General features: G+C 38.9%; 1 long non-coding RNA gene across 1 annotated transcript; it reads right to left on the bottom strand.

The window, feature by feature from the left end:
* Positions 1-378: 378 nt before the first annotated feature.
* On the bottom strand, positions 379-14,794 carry Gm41882. Its single transcript, XR_877977.1, has 3 exons — positions 14,733-14,794; positions 1,317-1,424; positions 379-582 (listed from the first exon to the last, which is right to left on the bottom strand). It is a non-coding gene; the product is annotated as a predicted gene, 41882 (long non-coding RNA).
* Between the last annotated feature and the right edge of the window lie 2,878 nt (positions 14,795-17,672).

A 17,672-nucleotide genomic window follows, 5' to 3' on the forward strand; every position in this document is an offset into this window, starting at 1 on the left:
CTTTCTGCTCATCCCTGTTCATTTTTTTAAATGAAAATGGTCTTTGCCAAAACTCCAGGGAAGAAACAGTTCCCATTTCACATTTAACACTTCAGCCCCAAGTTCCCTCATACACTCAAGATCCAAACTTTGACAGAGAAGCGTCGAGTCCTTCTGTCAAGAACTCTTTCTTGCCTACTTTTCTTCTAGTGCAAAGAGGAATTTTTATTATTCTTTCCTGGGCCTGCAATCCAGCATCTTCAGCCTGTGGTTTTGAAGAGCTCATAGCTGCCTCTTACCTAGGCAGTGCAAGCTTAACCCAGCTAGATTTTGTTACCTCGCCTGCCCTCTGCTGGACAGAGGGAGGAATTCTTACCAAGCAGTTCAAACAGAGCCACAAGGTTTCCAAATATCCACAGATTTTCAAATAACAGACATTAAATTAACAATCAGAAAAATTCTGATGTTTGAGGTTTTGAGGTTTTGTTTTATTTTGCTTTGTTATGTTATGTTATGATCATACATTCAATCTTCGTACTTGAGAGGCAAGAAGTTTTTGTTGTGGTTTTGATGTCAGTCCAGCTACACACTGAGCTCCAGAACCTGAAAAAAACAAACAAAAAACAAAAATATTTTTCCCCAACGACTTAATAAATGCACTTTTCTTGTCTGCGTATACTGGTCCAACACCAGCTTATTTTTTTTCTGCCTCATCTTCAGGCATAATTACTTTGAAAACAAATTGGAAATAATTTGAGTGAAACTCACAAAAATATTTTAACGCTTCCATTTCAGACACTAAACTGCTGTTATAGACCCTTGCCTTGGTGCAATTGACCTGGCAACAGGGAAAAAACTATACTACCCAAAGAAGTTGCTTCTCGAAACATCCAGACAGCACTAAAATATTATTCTCAGTAAGACCACAGAGCCATACTGCCTGAGTGCAAAGCCTTCTCTGGCAGCAATTGACTGGGCAATAGCTTAAACAAGTTAAATAACTTCTTTATGTCTGTGTTTCTCCCTTGCAGCTACAACAGTGTTTGCCTCCACAGTTGCAAGGATTTAACCCATTAACACACATGAGTGAGTGCTTTGCACATTGAAAATATTCACAAATGGTGGGGAGTATTATAGGAATGATCCAAAATTAATGCTCACAGTATGGCATGGTAGAAAGGAGAACAGATCTTTCTGTTTTGTTTTGTTTCACCCAGAGTTTTAACATTTACTCCAATGGGATGAAATCTCCAGCTTCTAAATTAAGAATGGGCACATTTCCAAGGAAAGAAATATAACTTTCAGTGGGAGATTACTTAGAGAAATACCTTCTTTACCTCCTCTGGCAGCAAAAGTCTGAAGCATGCAATCGATCACACACTTTATCTGATGACTCCCAAGGAAATAGCTGGCTTGGCAGGAGTTGTTGATTTCTTCTTGCAGGACTGTAAGGGAAGGTTAGTAGATAAATGGCTTCAGCCCATTAGACACACATTAAAGAACCATTCACTTGTCCATTCAGGCACTTAATAAACATTTAAAATGTGCCTACTCAGTGCCTATGGACCCTAGAATAAGCAGAGAGAATAAAGATGTAATAAAGCAAACATGGCCCAGGGTTGCAGAGCTGGCTCAGCATTTAAGATCAGTTCCCAGCACCCACATCACAAGAAGCTCACAACTGTCTGCAATTCCAGCTTTGGGCTATCAATATATATTCTAGCTTCTATGCACACACTCATACACACACACACACACACACACACACACACACACCACACCACACACCACACACCATACACACATACCACACACACACACACACACACACACACACACACACACACACACACACACACACCATGTAAGAATTTAAAAAGAAAACCACCATTAACTGGAAAAGACATATTTGCCCACCGAAAACCAACAGGGGATTTAGAACATCTACTCAACAGTACCACCAGAGTGAAGCACTAAGGCCTTGTGCTTGGGCTTCATTTGTATGAAAAAAAATTACATTTCCAGTGCTCAAAAACTCCATGGCACCGTGGGTGCAGAATATTCTTGAAGGGTTCTCAGAATGAAAGTGGAAGGCAGTCATGTGGAGGTGCTAACTCAAACACCCTTAAGGGCCACTCAAGAGTGACTGGGGATATTGTAGCTCTTCTAGGAGATATTTTTCTCTGCTAAGAAGTGGAGTCTCTGTAGGTATAAAATACAGATATGCACAGTGTGCACAGTATATAATGAATCTTCCCTCCTATTAAATCTCCCAAATAGCTAAAGTGATATGTAGAAAATAATTGCACAGGGCCTATTAGACCAAGATACATTGTATCTTTATAAAACTTCAAGATAAATTATTAGAATCTGTAGCATATTGGATTGTGTTTTTCTTTAATGAATTTCCATGGAAGGAAACAACTTGAGGTTAACATTTTTGGGTCACAGAAAAGTTCGCAATGATAGCCTGTTTTTTTTTTTCATTAATGTGTGTGTGAAACCTCTATTTTTAGTAATAGACATTCTACTCTTGTGAATTTTTCTCACTGCCTTCTCAGTAATCATTTTTAGGTCAAAGTTATAAACACATAGCCTAGTAAAAATGAGATACATATGAGAATAGTATTGTTTAAGAATCTAAATTATGGATTGAAATCCAGATGTTTTCCCAGTACTTTGCATATGTCTATACATGTGCATATAGAGATATCTCTGTGTGTGCATGTACACACACACACACACACACACACACACACACACATACGTGTGTGTGTGTGGCTACGTTATGCAAGTATCACAGTAATGATGTAGCACACAGATAATGGAAAATGTGGTTCTGGAGATGGAGAGATAGACCGATGTTAAGAGCACTGTCTGCTCTGGCAGAGGTTGGGTTGGGTTCCCAGCTCAAAATCATCTGTAACTCCAGTTCCAGGGGATTCAATGCCTTCTGTTGACTTCGGTGGGCACCAGTCACACATGTGTTACACAGACATACATGCCACTCATACATGAAAAAAACAACATGACTAACTTGATAATTGGGGTACATAGACAAGAAAAGTTTACTTGAATGTAATGAAAAGGTAGTTAAAGAATTCTTCTAGAAAAAATTCACAGAGCTGAAGATTCTTGTAGTTAGAAACCCCATTAACCTGCTAACTCTTGATGACAAACCTAGGGCCAAAAGATTCCTTGGCAGCTTTAATTTAATGTAATATAATTAGGAGAAAAACGTAAGTTCTTATTAGGTCAGTACATCACTTATTTTAGTATGTTTCCTGTTTAACTTCTCCAGAAGAGGTTTTAATAAGAACCAGAATAAAATACTTACCTTATACAATACATATAATATATGCATATGTGTATTTGTAAGGAATGTATTCATATCTATAGATATAAATATATAAATATATAAATCTATGGATATAATATAGACATAAACGTATTAATCACATTGAAAATAAAACACCTATGTACCTTAGGAGCCCACAGAAAATGGTCCAGGATTATTATCTTTGTAGTGAACATAGTACAATAAGAAAATACTACTTAAAATGATTTTTAATAGCCATTCTCCATCTTTAAAAGTCACTACCTTGGGTCACAGGACATTGCTCAGTTGTTCAGTCATTTATCCATTGAGCATGAGAACCCAAATGTGACCTCCCAGAACCAATATTTTAAAAGTCACGTGTGGTGGCACATACTTCTAGACTGTGTGGGTCCCTGGGGCTCACTAGTCAGTCTGGTCTACTTGGTGAGTTCCAGGTCAGGAGTGGGGGAGATATTCTGTCTCAGTGAACAAAGTAGATGGTATTTGGGGAATGACACCTGAGGCTGTCTTCTTGCCTTCCCCACATGTACCCGAAAGCATATATACACCCACACAAGCACACACGGAAGTCAAAACCTGAACAATCAGAGTCTGTAATCTCACCAGTAAGGCCAATCATGGAAGTAGCTTCATGTCTGTTGTAAAACATTAGACTTCTCTTGAGTATTAATCTTTGGATTACATTGAGTACTCTTTCAAGGGTCATTGCAGCCAGACAGCCATTGCTTGCCTGGAAATAGCAAGGTATTTTCATCTGCTTGAATACATTACGTTGGGTAATGTGATGGTAGAGATTAGTGGAATTACTGTTTGATACAACTAATTCTTAAACGTAGATAAATTGCCCCTGTATTCACCCAGGAAAGATCCACAATGAAAGTTGCTATTCATGGGCCCAGAGCCATCTATCTCCTTAGTGAGACTGCAGTCCCCTCTCCCAAGGCACATGTAAGTGAGACTCAGGATTCTCAATTGACAAATGTCTTTTCATGTGAAATCACAACTCCTTTCCCTCCCCAGACTAAGTTGCTTTAGATCATTGTCTCTTCCATGGGACAGGAAGGGAAACTAATCTATAAAACGTTGAGACTACACTCTGGATGCCAAGCCCTGCAATTACATTGTGCAAAGGATCTTCATGAATAATTCCTGGGGTATGATCTGACATTAATCTGGATAGTTAATACAGAGCTGGGAAACTGCCAGGAAAAAAAAAGCTGACTGATTTCTTTATAATAGCACACTTTTGGGGTGAAGACACAGTCTCTTCTCTAAGCTACACTTTCAATCCACATGGAGCACTTAGCTATCATCTTTACATCTTCTGTTTCCGTTTTAAGCTAGAGGCCTAAGTACTAATGTCAGCAAGTCATTATGTTAGAAAGTGCCAACCAGGCAAAACAGCCCAAAACATTTACCTATGGTTTATCCTCAGATTTTAAATGACATCATCCTCCAGATGATAATCACCACCATTATTATTATTTAAAGGGCCTGCATGTATCTCTGTATACCATGGGAGTGTCTGGTGCATGCAGAGACCAGAAGAGGGCATTAGATTCCCCTGGAACTGGAGTTACAGAACACTTGAGTGCTGAGAATCAAACTAAGATCCTATGGAAAAGCAACCAGTGCTCTTAAATGGCTTTGTTGTAGAAAATCAAATTCAATCCCAATGCCATAGCTGTGTGTGTGCGCCATTGTTCCTAGCCAGAGTGTGAGCTAAAACCCTGGTTGTTTCAAATCTCTCTCTCTCTTTCTCTCTCTCTCTCTCTCTCTCTCTCTCTCTCTCTCTCTCTCTCTCTCTCTCTCTCTCTCTCCCTCCCTCCCTTCCTCCCTTCCTCTCCCTCTACCCCCACTCCCCATTTCCCTCTCTCTTTTAACTTAGGCTGTCCTTGAGTTCACTATGTAGCCAAATATGACCTTTAATTTCTGGTCCTGTCTCCACTTCCATATTCCCACAATTATAGGTATGCACTACTAGGTCCAGTGAATGTGGTACTACAGAATTAACCCAGGGCTTTATGCATGCTAGTCAAGTACTCTGTCAACTAAGCTATAGATAGGCCCAGCTGAGAACTACAGTGGGTAATCTCCAAAAATGTCCTTTGGTCATGATGAGTGGGTCAATGTTGATATCTCTTCTCAAAGAAAACTAGATGTTAAATACTTGGTCTTTTGTTAGTTAATAGTCCACTGATTCAAGTGAGCACTTCTAGGAGGCTTAGCTTATGTACAATCCTTATGGAACTTCTGAAAAGAAATGAAGAAAGCAAAGAGCAACATGTTTTCTGCCCTAGGGACCAGTTAGAGATCTGCATAAAACAGATCATTATTTTCAGAGAAGAAGGCACAGACTAGAAAGATGTCTCTGTGAGTAGAAGTGCTTGCAGCAGAAGCACCAGGAACTGAGTTTGGATCCCATCATCTACAGTAAAAAATCAGATGTAGCCACAAGTGTCCGGAACCCCAGTGCTGTGAGGGGTGGGTGGAGACTGGAGAACTACTGGCTATCAACCTAGTTCTAGGTTCAATGAGACATTCTGTCTCAATGGAATAAATTGAAGTGATACAGCAGTACAGCCAAAGATGTCTATGTGTGTTTATGTGCAAGTGTGCACATATACCACACTTAAATATGTGTATTTCCTCTCTCATACTGAGGAAGGGGAGGATGAGGAGGAGGAGGAGGAAAGAAAGAAAGAAAGAAAGAAAGAAAGAAAGAAAGAAAGGAAGGAAGGAAGGAAGGAAGGAAGGAAGGAAGGAAGGAAGAAAGAAAGAAAGAAAGAAAGAAAGAAAGAAAGAAAGAAAGAAAGAAAGAAAGAAAGAAAGAAAGAAAGAAAGAAAGAAAGACAGACAGACTAGGATATAATCTGAAGATAGGGTGTATGTAGAACTCTGAGCAGTGAAAGATGTTAGAATTTATTTACGCGTTTTATTATTCAGAGAAAAAATTATATACATTGATCTTTCCCATAATATTTAATACTTAACTACAGATTTGCACATATGGTATGATACTGAATACTTAAAACAGATATGAAAAAGAAAGAAAGAAAAAAATAGCCGGGCGTGGTAGCGCACTCCTTTAATCGAAGCACTTGAGAGGCAGAGGCAGGCAGATTTCTGAGTTCAAGGCCAGCCTGGTCTACAAAGTGAGTTCCAGGACAGCCAGGGCTATACAGAGAAACCCTGTCTCAGAAAAAAAACAAAAACAAAAACAAAAACAAAACAAAACAAAACAAACAAAAAAAACCAGATATGGTACGATACAAACCGATCATGTGTCTCAGCCTTCCACCAACAACCAATCCAGTTATACCAGTGCAGAATGGTAAAGATCAGCCTGCCTGGTGACCCTTAGAAATATTCTCGCACTGTGTGTTCACTTGTCTATAGACCCTCCTCCTTCTAGAACATGAATGTACCTGAATAAACTGAAAACAATGACCTAGTGTGACTTGGTCAGTATTTGTTCATGGCTGGAAAATCCAGGGTGGCTTAGGCAGAGCCAGTAGCTCATCTTGGAGAGCTGGACATGAAATCAGACAGACAGGCAAGAGTGGGGATGACCTTTAATGGTCACGATAGGAAAGATGAAACATTTTCTGTGATCGGTAGAGACCAGTGAGAATCACACTCAGGCAATGATTGTCAATTCTGAAGATGTTGCTACTTTCACAACCTTGACGACATTCCACGCAGTGGCACACGTGAGACCTGGGTGTGGTCCCTGCATTACCTAATCTGGTCTCATAACAACCCCAAGTGCATCCTGCCATCATCTCCTCCATACATATGGCACAGCCAAAGCTTTAGAGTCCCCAGTAACCTCTTCAAGGTCATGTAATTACTAACATGGCTCTACACACACGCATGCATAAGCACTAGTCAGAAGAATTTTCCTAACAAAATTATATAACACTTTAACAAGGACAATTGCCTGTAATTTCAGCACAATGACACCCATAATTTCTTCATACTGACTTTCAGGAAGTTACTCATGTGTTATATAGCTGTACCACAACTATTAAACAATTTTGTGACATACTCTTTTATTTAATGTAACCAATTAAATTTTCCCTTTATTGTCACATATTAGTTATATTTTGGGGTTTTTTAAAAGATTTATTTATTTTTATCTAGTGGAGAGAGAGAGAGAGAGAGAGAGAGAGAGAGAGAGAGAGAGAGAGAGAGAGTGTGTGTGTGTGTGTGTGTGTGTGCATGAAGAGGCCAGAGGAGGGCATTAAATTCCCTGGAGATGCAGATGTTTGTGAACACTTGGTATGAGCTCTGGTCTTTAGCATAGCAGCAAGAACCACTGAGCCATCTCTCTAGTTCCTACAGAGTCATAATAACTTTTGTCTAATTTCTTTTCCTTGTCTTTAAATTTGCTATAAAGTGGTGTGTCAATAGACATGGTTCATACAGATGTTTCTCCCTGTTTCTTCCACATTGATTCCAAAGAGCAGTTGCCAGAGAATATGAATATTTCGTAACTCATGGATGTTACTTATACTAATTTCTACTAACGCCAAGAATTACTGTTTGCCTGTTTCAGTTAATAGTACCCTATGATCATCCCCTATTAGCTAGTCCAGTTTTTAATGAAGCGACATAAATGATACTTTTCATTTGCATTTTTAATTACAAAATATACTATGGAGTTTTCATATTTAAATAGCTGGAGAATGTTTTTGACCTACTTATTAAATAGAATCTTTATATTTACAATGTTAATTAGGGTCATTATATGTCCAGAAAAAAATACTATGTCTTGTTATTTTTATAGAACTCTATTTTATAACAGACTTTTTAAATTTTGTTTTTATTTTCCATTCTCTTTGTATGACGGCATTTTCAAGATTGCTTGCAATGCTGTTGATTTATTTAATATTTATTGATTTATTGATTTATTTTTGTTGCCTCCTTCTTTAGAACACTTTCAGTCTTCCAAGTATCTGAGATTCTATTCCCTTTTGTCAGTTTTTATTGATTTGACCTTTGGTTTTGCTTAGTCTTTTCCTCACGTGGCGGTTATGTGGGGCATACAGGAAGGAAGGAATAGTCTCCTCACTCCCAAGCTTTATTAAGTAAGCTTTCATTTCCCTATTGTATGTGATGCTTTATGGCTTATTATGTTTTTATGTTTAAACATAAAATCTGAGAGGGCTTCTTTCCTGATCCACAGATTTAATTCAATTCATAGCATTCTAGTCTTAAAAGAAAAACTTCTGTTTCTTTTATAGTATGGCTTTACATTTGATGGGTTTGATGTTTATAATAATATTTTAAGGGTCATATCTATTTACTCTTTCCAAGTGAAATAAAAATTCTTTTCATTTATTTTCAAAGTAAGTGTCAGAAATCTTAAACAAGATGTTTAAATCCTAATGCTAACATAAAACAAATCCACATCATTACATGCTCCACTTATACTCACCTTTCCAAACCATTTATTCTAAACAGTTCTATTACAGGTAAACAATTTTTCACGTAAAACTCACTTATTGTTTTTATTATGCACTTCTTAGGTTGGTATGTGAATATGCCTCCATTTTCAATGGGAATATCTCCCAATAAAAATGATTATATGCTTGAAAATATCATAGCAGAAAAATCAATGTAATATACCTAACCTGTTGAGCATCTTAGCTTAGCCACACTGCCCACTGTAGTATGTTGCTTGTCTCTCTTGTTAACTGGGGGACCAAATAGGGAGCTGTATCTGAGGCATGGTACCCATTAGCTACAAAGAGAACATACTATTACATAGTCCAGGAAAATATTAAAATTCAAAGTACAGTTTATATAAAATATGGTTTCATATCATCACAAAGTATAAAAGTAGCAAGCCAAACTATCCTATGTCCTGGAGAGCTGAAATTGAGCCTTCCACTTTGCCTTTTCATGGGAGCAATTTTGTGCATTTATATTTATTGTTTTCATTTAGTCCAGTCATTTTGAACTGTATTCAGTAACCATTATTCTACACACACACACTCACAGACACACACACTCACACACACAAACACGTAGCTGTCCAGCGGCGGAGGACAAATTGGGTTACCTGAAAGGGGGGCTGGAAATGAAAAAGGAACGGGGTTCGAGAGAAGGATGAAGCCAAGACAAAAGTTTCTGATCAAGGCTCAAAGTTTAATATTTATCACTGTGTTTATATAAGGAAAGCCCACAGACACCATCCTTTGTTTCAGTTGGATTATGTTGCAAAGCAAGCTCAGAGGGAAAGTCTACTCCTGTAGGAAATTGCAGGTGTGGCAAGCCAGAAGACTCCACCTGGGTCTTTAAGGTCCAACTGTGGCAAACACTTAAGGTAAATTTAGCCTGCTCAAGGCTGGGAGAAGGGCACACAAACACACACTCACATTCACACACAGAGACAAGCACAGATACACACACTCACACAGAGACACATACACTCACACACAAACACACACTCACATTCATACAAGAGATACCCACAGATAAACACACACACACACACACACACACACACACACACACACACACACAGGGGTCAAAATGATTTCCCTAACAGAAGAATGTAAGACTTTGGCAAGGACAAGTGCCTGTAATTTTGGAGTGTAAAATGACACCCAAAATTTCTTCAGACTTCCTTTCTACCTGTTACTTACTTCTATCCCTGACTATCTACTCACCATTATAAAAATGTTACAATCAAGGAACTCTTCCTCCAAGATTGAGTAGATAAGTAGGAATGGCTTACGGTAATAAAAAGATTAAAAGACGTTGCAATCAGCCATGCAGCTAGATGAGCTTTCAGTGGGGGTAACAGTACGGATGAAAATCCAGCTAACCAAATGACAGGCTATGAGATAATATACTAATTGACTTTACCCAGCTCAGATGCTCTGTGTGCTAACTAGCTTGGTACATCATGCCTTAGTACCACTTGCCACAGTAGACATCCCAAATTCCATCCCCTTTCTCGGGCATTCATGATTATTGGCATTGTTTTTAAGCATTCTTAAAGTATCTCCTTAAAGAAGATCCATGAGAGTTGCCTTTAGCTTTCTTTCAGAGCACTCTGTCGTTCAATCCAGAGCAAGTCAGCAGGACTACCTGCTGGACAAGGTTGGGCTGAAGAGGGAGGCAGTCCTGCCTGCCATGTTGTGAGCCCAGTGTTTGCCCTTCATCCATACATGATTTAAAAAAAAAAGCCACAGCAATAGAGATTGATTCTTGCCCAAATATTACCAATATTGCTGACATCATATTTTGAGCAGTTCAATCCCTTGAAATGTATTCACCAAACGTAATGAAAAGAGAAAATAAAGACACCCCCCCCAGCATTGAAAACTGGTGAAAATGTAACTCTAGTCCTCTGATCAGTGTGAAATGGACATATATGTCACCAAGGCCAGACTAATTTAATAGCCAGTTTTATTGTTGTGTGCTCTTAAGTAGAAACAGATTCAGAGAACAGTCAAGGAAGAAGTGATTTCCTAAACATCTAAGAATGTGCATAGAGACTGGCCAGTGGATAGGACCCTAATGGGGACCCTGAAAGGTCTGTGATGATACATTGCTTATAAGAAGCCTTTCAACATTGCAAAAACTCATATAAATAGTGTCGATTTTTAGAACTCACAAGCCATATGTCAGAATTGTCCCAAGGTATCTGGCAGAAAATGCCCTAAAGACATTTTACTTTAGATGAAGTTGGGAATTATTCATGTACCACTCTTGTTTGACTCTGCCAATACAGCAGGTGACCATAAATCTCAAAGCTGTGACTTCTACTGCTCATCAATTGCTTGGGCTATTGTCTTAGGCCAGCCATATAATCCCTTCAGTCCCTCCATTAAAAAGAAAAAAAATTTTGCTTTAAATGAGACATCATTTCATAAATATTCTGGGAGACCTGCATTGTACTGTAGATGCTGACACAGGCAAAGAGATGAAGAGTCATATGCCCAACCCCTGGGGATTTATAGAGTAGGTTCTACAAAGGCACAGGAGGCAATACGCACATTGTGACTGCTCTCTGTGGAGCAATTCAAAACCAGGTAGATGAACAGGACTGGAATGAGAGAGAGAGGACAGGAAGAAAAACAGTCCTACTTGAGGAGGAACTTGTACTCTAGTAAATGCTTAGAGACCAGAAGAGTTCCCAGACCCTAAGAATGCACTGTGCATTTGTCTGTCATCAGTCATGCATTATAGCACAGTGCTGTGTGAATGTCATCTCTGCAGTTCACAGTGGACTTTTTCAAAGTCAGGTGCCATACTGTATTCACTCTTCTCCTGCTTGCTGAATAAGTAGGTGAACAGCAATTATATCAACTAAGTACAAACAAACTTCCCATGCTCAAGTATAGAGGAGAGATTGGCTTCCTGTGTCCATGTTAGTGAGGAGCAACTGGAAGGACAATATCCTCTGGAGAAATATTTGGAAGGCTTGGGAAAGAGTCCCTGGTAAAATAGCCCCCAGGAAACAACCAAAGGCTGAGAGACAGAAATCATTAGTTGGACATCAAAGCTGGAGGGGTTGTGCATGAGTAAATATAAAACACAGAGCTGGTAAAGAAGGAGAGCAGATACCCTGAGGTGGCTGAGTCACAGTGGCCTTACTGGATGGCCTGAGACACACTTTTTGAACTGAGTCTTACTTCAGGGTTTCTATAGGACATACTATCTATCTATCTATCTATCTATCTATCTATCTATCTATCTATCTATCTATCTATCTATCTATCAAATATTTGTTTATCTTAAATTCATTTACAGCTTGGTGTCTAACAATTTAGTTTGCTAGTATTGTCAACTTCATCTTGATGGGATTGCAGAGATTAAAATAAACATGAATAAAATTAGTGGAGTGGAATTGTGCAGTTAAATCCCATGAGCCTTTCCACTCAGTAATTTTACTTAATCAGTCATCATTTGGTGGTCAAGAAGCCTCCAAAATAGCAACAATAGGTTTAGAAAGAAATATAATGAGGTGATAGCAACTGTGGTTGGTTTTCCCATCCTTGGATATTTGCACTGTACCAGGATCACCTAAACTATCCGCATGTGGCTTCTTTCCTCAAGTCAGCCACTTCCAAGATTGACTCAAGGGTAAGAAAATTTTCTGCCTATATTTTCTACTAGAAACATAGAACCAAATGGATTTTCCACATGGTGAGTGGTGGATGTCCTTAGGGGACATTTCGCTAAAACTGTGCATAAAGCAAGAGTTAGTTTTTCTTCTACAAGACATATGGAGGTATGGAACTGTGGGCAACGGCTTAGCTGCTTAGCCATACCAAAGCCAAATGCTAGCATGCTTTAGTTTCCACCTCATGACTATGACATAGCTGCTATAGCTTTGGGCACTAGAATCCTGTTCAAGAGAAGCTGAAGGAAAAGCCATTTTGCTCATTTTGACCCTTCTCTAAAGAAACAAGTGTTTTAGTCAACATTGACCATTCCCACAGATTTCTGGTTGTGATTTATAAAAGAACTTTTGAGCTTCTCTAGGGCAAAGAAAGAAGCAGGAATGGACTTAGGTGGTCAAGTAACAGCAAAAAGGAACCCCACCTTGACTCTGGGGAAAAGCCCAAAGATGACACTCATTGATCCATATGCAGGCACCAATTTGTTCTATTCATGAGCCCTTAAGAAAGCATTCAACTTTCCTGAAGACAGATTTCTTCATTTGCAAAAATGAATAATAATGAAAGATGAGGAGCAGAGATATATGACATACTGAATGTCATTTGTCTTCTCTAAGAATTCCTGTTGAAGTTATAAACAACTATGCTGTTTAGATATGGAGTCTTTAGGAGATAGATATAATTAGATAAAGTCATTAGCATGTAACTTTCAAGACTGAATCCTAATGGCATCATAAGAAGGGGAAAATAAAGCATTGGAGAGATAGTTCAGTGGATAAAAGTACTTGCTATCCAATCATGAGGATGCAAGTTTGAATCTGCAGAAACCATGAAAAGTGGTAAACAGGTATGTTAAACAAACATTTATAGCCTCATTGGTCCTGAAGAAGAAATCAGAGGTAGAGGTATGAGAATCCCAAAAGGCTCATGGGTCAACTAGCCTGACATATATAGTAGATAAAAAAATTGAATAGACTCTGTCTCAAACAAGAAAGAAGGTGAGGACCAACCCCTGAGGTTGACTTTTGCCCCCTACTCCTGTGTTGTACCTATATTCCTACATATTAATGTGCATACATACACAGACGCACACACATATACACATACACATACAGACTCTCTCTCTCTCCCTCACACACACACACACACACACACACATATATACATATTTATATACACACACACACACACAAACATACAAATTCATGCACACATACACTTAGAGACCCAGATACATATATACACACATACACACACACACACACACATACAGACATATATACAATACACACAAACATACAGAGTCAGACACACACATCACATGCACACACTTAAATAAGAAAGAAAGGATAGGTAAGATGAACAGGAGGAGGAAGAATAGGAGTGTAGAGAGACTGTAGTAGTGATGTTTGCTGCCTGGATCGACCAGGAACAGTGAGCGAATAATCACTCTTCCTAGCAACATTTCTAGGAGAAAGTAGGAAACACAACAAAAAGATACTTGTACAGACACATGGGCAGGCCACTGCTAAGATGCAGTGCTCTGCATCTTAAAGTTGTCATTTCTTTCTTTAATTTTGAAAATTGATTCAAATAATGTTTAGCTCTAGATGAAACACTTAAGTGATATCTAGAAAGCCCTTCATTTATGGACATATTTTACATCCAAATTTTCCACTGAGAAAAGCTACAAAACTCAAGGTGATCAAAATTATTTTCAGAGCCGAACAACGCCAGGACTGATGGTCTCTGTGTAACGATCATCTATAAGAAATAGTCTTGGAAGACTGTTGACATGTATTCTGCTTAAGGACTGGAGTCCTATGACCTCTTTATAAGGATTAAAGAGAATCATGTATGTGTGTCATGCAATAGTCAGATCCAAATATGAGCTGGAGAAATTAGGATAAGCTATACACAGATGTTTAAAATTTACCAGAATGCATGCACATGCCAAAACTTGAGAAAAATGAAAAGAAGTAATAGCATTAGAATTCTTCATTATTTATTTAAAAGTAGTTTCTACACAAGCCAATTTAATATACACGCAAATAGCAATGACTTGTCCAAGGAAATATTGAAGCCCATTAGGATGGCATGTGTATAATCTGACTCAACAAGTCAGGATATATTTTCTGGAGAACATAATATCTTTGCCGCATTGTGTGAGATGAAGGTTAGATTACATTTCTTGCCTGTGCAATAACTCCCACATCATAAATTCTGATGAAATTATATCAATATACAAAGCAAATGGATGTCTGACCCACCATCGTTTTCTAGCTCTCAGAGAGAGAAGCTGACACGCAGGCAAGTCCCCAGCCGCTTGGAGCAATGCTCTGACAGCCTGCCTGCGCCTGGGAACTGTGATTAACTATCTTGACCAGGAGGGGCTGTTAGAGTTTGTGGTTTCTGCTCTGAATACTAAACTTGGGCATACAAGAGTCCTTATTGTGGGGAGCCCTTGGAAATGGGAATACAAAATTGCTTTATATTTGCAGGGTTTGATTGCCTCGGATGATGCAGTCCTAGCTGGTGGGCCTCTCTTGCTGCTTGTATTTCCAGATTATAAATCATTCCTTTGACAGGGCATCTGCCACAGCCAGGTCTCTGTTTCTGTGACATCGTTTTCTTGTTTTATATTATAATTTGCAACTGTTCTTCTGGGCTGTTCTTATAAATGACACATTTTGCATACTTTATGAGAATGGAGTCAAAACCAAAGCTAATAAAAGTCTCCCCAATTTTCCTTGGACATGTTGAAGCATCTGTGGCTTTTAGTTCTAAGGGGACTGGGACATGGATAGAAATGATAGACTCATGCATGCCATAGATAGGCATTGTGTTGACCAATGCTGGAGTTCAATATTGCAAAAGCCAACACACAGCAAAGCCCTACTGGCCAGTGGTCAATTACCCAATCCTGGAAAACAGGACACTGTCTGCTTGGAATCTATGTCAAGAGACTAAGTCATTTGTTGCTTTCACACATAGAAAGGGAAGCTAAAAATGAGTCTCCTTTTTCCTCTTTGAAAATAAGAGTGTGGAGTGGAAGCTTTTCAAACTCCCTTCCAATTCTGCCATTTGGCCAACATTACATTCACCAGGGATAGGGTGTACAATGAACTCAGGTGAAGGCTATGAACGGGTGCTGCTTTCTTGCTGTAGACATCAAATTTAGATCCAGACTTTAAAAACTTGAAATCACTTTTCTGCCTGGGAACCCTCAAAGGTTCATAGCCAAATTCATATCTCAATCTAAACATTTCTGGCTTCTCCTGACTCAGTCAGAATTTTCTGGTTCCTATCAACACAGCTATTAATTTGTAGGAAGATATTAATTTGAAAGAGGATTCCAAACAAACTAAAATGGCTCAAAGATACTGTGTGGTACCTCCAAGTGATGCCGTCTCAAATTTGCAAATTAAACAGTCTGTGGTTTAAAAGTCTGTTTTGAAAGAATCTCAATCTAGAAATAAGACGCTCCCTTTAGCTCTCTCCTGGGATTCCTGGATTCTTGATCCCTCCAGTTCTTACCACATCAATGTTTCTGAAACATTCTAGACATTATAACACCTATCAGGAACTGGGGTGACCCTAAGTTCAATAGCACCTGGAAGTGGTTTTCAAATCCACCAATTCCCGCATTTTCCAAGAAATTATTAATCCCTCTCCTGCCCCACTCCTTGCCACCCAAGAGACTATTTGTAGATATTTCAAATGTAACCTAAATATAATTGTAATATTACCAGAAGAATCTAGTACAAAACTCATGTTGGAAAGGAAGTCAAAAGGATTGTCCCTGAGCCAAGTCAGATAAACAAGGAAGTTTCTATTATTTCCTGGCTTTTTGTCCTGGCCCCACACACTCCACAGTGATAAGTTTGACTCTGCACTGGAACAGTTGGGAATTGATAGCTATTGAATATTGAAATTGATTAGGGAGAGTTTTCTTAAAACTGAGAAGGCTTTATAGACAATGGTCCATTTTAAAGACAGAAAATGAGATCAAACAGAAAAAGATGTCCTGGCTCGGGTCATTGAAGCTGTAGCAGAATTTACATGTAACCACTTTGACAATTTCTTGCCTGTAAACTGCTGCAAGGAATGCATTTTCCCCTGTAGGCCAATCACACCTTGGTCCCCACTATGTCTGTGTTTTCAGGAAGGGGCTCTCTTCTTTGCTGCATGTCAGGTCCTCTGCTCCTTTCTGAACTTTTCTATTCTGTCTCATATATTATTTTCTTCTCTCTGATCTTGAACTTGCAGAGTTATAGCTTAAGTATAAAAATCTTGTTCTTGGTGCTGCTGTGGCCCAGTGGTTAAAAGAACTTGCAGTCACATGTGATGGCTCAGAGCTGCATGTAACTTCAGCTCCAGGGAATCCAACACCTTCTTGCCTCCTTGAGCACCTAAATTTGCATGTGCATACCCACACAGAGGCGCATAGTTAAAAATAATAATAAAACTAGAAAAATAAACACACTAAAGTTCACCCACTGAAGGACCGCTTATTAGATTTCCTTTGAAAAAAAAAAAAGGACTTTTTAGAAAACAATTTGCACTTTGTTTCTCTAGCTAAAAGGCAGATGGCACAAGACAAAAATCCCATCTAAATATAGAAGTTTGCTTACCTGGTATAGTTCATATTTCATAAAAACAAAAATGAAGCCTGCCAGAAGTTATTAGGCCTCTCCATATTAAAGGATTGAAAATACTTAAAATACTAAGGAGGGGAGCCAAATAATTCAAGATTCAAAAGTAACCATTCTGATAACAGTGAACTGTTCAGATACTAAGAACCTGCTACTCCACAGACACCTATCTGGCTCTCGACCTATTTTATGACTCTTAGCTTTGGGGTAGATTGCTTTTGTTAGCAACTAGGTTAGATTATTTGAGTGGTATTATAGTAAATATTCAAAAATCATTAGTCCACAGACTCAGTAGCTGAGACACTAAATCCAGGTTTGCTAACCTAGCAAAGTAGAGGAAAGGGACTCTCTTATGGGGTGAATTTTGGAGCCCGGTACAAGCTTTCCAATGATAGGGTGCTCCATGTTTCAATTTCCTAGCCCACAAAGCACATGACATCTCAGGCTCATTATACTCCCTATTTCACACATGGTGCCTACCCCGTCCTCACTAGCATGAAGAACAGAGCCAAGATTGAGTGTCCATGAATCCCCCATACTCCAGGAGTAGGCAGT

This window comes from Mus musculus, chromosome 19, assembly GCF_000001635.26.
Source record: "Mus musculus strain C57BL/6J chromosome 19, GRCm38.p6 C57BL/6J".
In the NCBI taxonomy this organism is placed as follows: Eukaryota; Metazoa; Chordata; class Mammalia; order Rodentia; family Muridae; genus Mus; species Mus musculus.